We start from the raw sequence: 3,435 nt of genomic DNA on the forward strand, positions 1-3,435 counted from the left end.
ATTCAAGTTGAAGTACATCCATATGTTGAATATATCAATTAATTAGTATAAGAATTATTTTTATAGTAACTGTCTGAACGAAACATTGTAAAAGATTTGTAAATATATATAACATACTTTTATTAATTTACTTGGTGTAGAACCCGTGAATTACATGGGTTGATTAAAAAAATAATATATTAAAATATAAATAATAAGTATTTTTTAAAATAAAGAATGAAGAAACATACTAATTGCAATTTATTATAATATTTATTACATTTGATACTTTACATATATAACTATAAGATTATGTGGCTTTTTAATTTTAAAAATTGAAAAAAAACATAAATTGACATGTGAATATTATTTATTTAAAAAATATCACAAAATGAAAAGTATCAAAACTTATTAAAGATTGACATGTGCCAAAAAAAACATTTATTTATTATAGAAGATAAGTTATTTTAATTTATTTTGAGCTAACTAAATTCTTAATTTTAGGGTTAATTGCTAAATTGATAAAATTGGACAATCACAAAAAGATCATCATTTGAGAGAGTTAAACACAAAACTTTAAAAAATTAAGAAGAAGAAATTGAAATTCTAAAAGATTTTAAAGTCCAATGACTAAAAATGAGATTTTCAAAATAGAATGCTAAATTAAGAGGCTTGAAGTGACGGTGGAACACTTCACCCCACTTCAATTACCATGTAGTATAATTTGTAATTTTATATTTTCACTAAACACCCTTCAAGAACTATCAAATATCACTCCAGTACCCTTTTTCCTCATGCTATGCCAACCAGTAAAAAAATACCTTTCATGTTTCAATCTTCATATTTCACGAGTGCATAGATGTCTTCTTTTTTACTCTGGACACATCTAAAAAAAATAATAATAAAAACACAAAGTTAACATTTCTCCTATATTATTTCCATGTCAAATTTGAAACAAAGGTCCCTTGAAACAATTAGTTGTTACTTTTGACAATACGAACTATTTGATTTGAAGTTAGAAATTGTACTTCCTGATGAAAAGTTAAGACGATGAAAAGTTAAGACATCAAGTATTATGCATAAATCATCATTTTGTACATACTTTGAGTTAGCATGATGATAGTTGATTAAAGACTAATAAAGATTTATAAAATATTAAAGATTAATCAAGATCCAAATCACCTTTCTATGTCACACGAAAAAAAAATTAACAAAAGGAAGGACTCCATGGAATTAAATGCAATATATCAATATATTTATACCATATCCATATGGTTGTTCTTCATCAAATTCGGTTGCTTCGACAAAAATACCACCAATAATTCCCCCCCCCTATGGTTGTTAATTCTATTGGTGACCGGTAGAGACAACATTTGGAGCAGTGATCTGTGCAACTATTTTCAGACTGTGAAGTGAGTTTTTCCTCATTGTACTTGTGGGTCGATGGCACCAATATCGTCCCACTGGATTATGTATACTGGTATATTGGATGATGTTATGTTGGTTATATGATACACTGGTAGATCTATATGATTACCTGAGTTCATTGGTTATATGTTAGACTGTTAGATCTGTATGATTACCTATGTTCATCGGTTATGTGTTAGACTGGTAGATCTATATAATTATTTTACTTGTTGGTTATTGATTATTATTTTATATTTCAACATGTTACAGTTTGATGGGTTGAGGTGGTCCTGCTTTGTGCTGAAGGCCAAGATACATGGGGTGGTCCGGATAGGTAGTAGCCCCTGCGAGGTGGTCCAGTGATATCTAAGGCCCGAAGAGCGGTCCAGATAGGTTGTAGGAGCTGCGAGGCGGTTCAATGATGTTGAAGGCTCATGCATATATGTTGTTACATGTTTGGTTGTGTGTGGTACTTTGGAGAAATTCATTAAGCTTTGGTATATAGTTTGAGTGTTATGTTTCATGTACTTCAGATCATCGGGGCAAAGTGAAGACGTGATTATACACATCCTTCAGTGATATGTTTTGGAGATTTTATGATACTCTGATTTTGGGATAATTATATATGATACTTGGTTTTCATGACTTGGGTTTTTATTAAAACAATGATTTTACTTTAATTGAAAAATGAAAATTTTATCGTTGCTTTTAGGATGTTACAGAATTGGATTTTGAGTTTTATGATATCTGATTCGTTAATTTCATATCTACTCATGACAACTTCAATTGTTTGATTTCTTCAATTTTCATTTGATTTTTTTCGTTTCTTATGATGCAAAAAATTGAATGGAAACCATAAAATATACATGAAAAATGAGGAAACCAAAGATTAATTTTTTTTTCTGGAAAGACCAATAAATTAACCACATGAAAAAATGGATTTGAGTTTTTCGAAGTTCATTAATTGAATTTGGATGATCATTTTGTCAAATTACGGATATCCCATAGTCGTAAAGACGTGTTGGGAGGCCTAGAGTTCATGGGACTCGAGGAGTGTTAGAGCAGACTCGGCGAGTCCAAGGCAATCTCCCAACACATGAAGATGAACTCGACGAGTTGTTCATACAACTCGGCGAGTCAAGGACAGGACTTGTTCATCAGATGAAGACGAACTCGACGAGTTGTTCATACAACTCGGCGAGTCGGATGAAGGATCATTGGATTTTCGTATAGAAGGAGAACTCGTCGAGTCTTTGCTTAACTCGACGAGTAAGGTCGGCAATGAGGGCAAGCGATTAGATAAGGACTCGACGAGTTGACGGCCCAACTCGGCGAGTCGGGTCAACTGAATGATGACCTTGACCAATGCTAACGTTGGCTTTGACTTGGTCCTTTTACCCTAAGAACAATTATCAGACTCTGATTGAGTATTTTGTGGGATTCATAGCCGGAGGATTTCCGGAGCATCGGCAGCAGATAGAGAGTTCCTGCACAGATCAGCAGCTGCTACGAGGTGAGTTACCTTCCAGTAGCGGTGGGTCTACGGCCACAATGCCGGCCCACCAGTAGGAGATGTATGTTAGATGAATGTCTTTGTGATATTCACCTAGGGTTGTACTACTTGATATGCTTATGTGCTAGTGATAGTAGAGGGGTGAAATAGTCCCCAGTATCCGGTCGAGAGGACCAAAGGGGAGGCCAGCACCCAGATATGCTAGCCAGTATCCGGTCGAGAGGACCGAAGGGGAGGCCAGAACCCAGGTATGCGAGGCAGTATCCGGTCGAGAGGACCGAAGGGGTAGGTTGCGCACCCAGATATGCCTGACTGTATATGCATGTTATGTGAATTATTGGTATGTGGTACGATGGGGGAAACTCACTAAGCTTCGTGCTTATAGATTTCAGTTTTGGTTTCAGGTACCTCTTCAGCGAAGGGGAAGGAGCTGGCACGGTAGCGGCACATCATACACACACCCTTCGGTTTCCGCATTTTGAGATGTTCTGGGATTGTACTCTGATTTTTCTACTATTGGTGTTTTGATTCGAAAA

The sequence above is a fragment of the Lactuca virosa genome, chromosome 1 (assembly GCF_052849685.1).
Source record: "Lactuca virosa cultivar CGN04683 chromosome 1, Lactuca_virosa_CGN04683_v6, whole genome shotgun sequence".
NCBI lineage: Eukaryota > Viridiplantae > Streptophyta > Magnoliopsida > Asterales > Asteraceae > Lactuca > Lactuca virosa.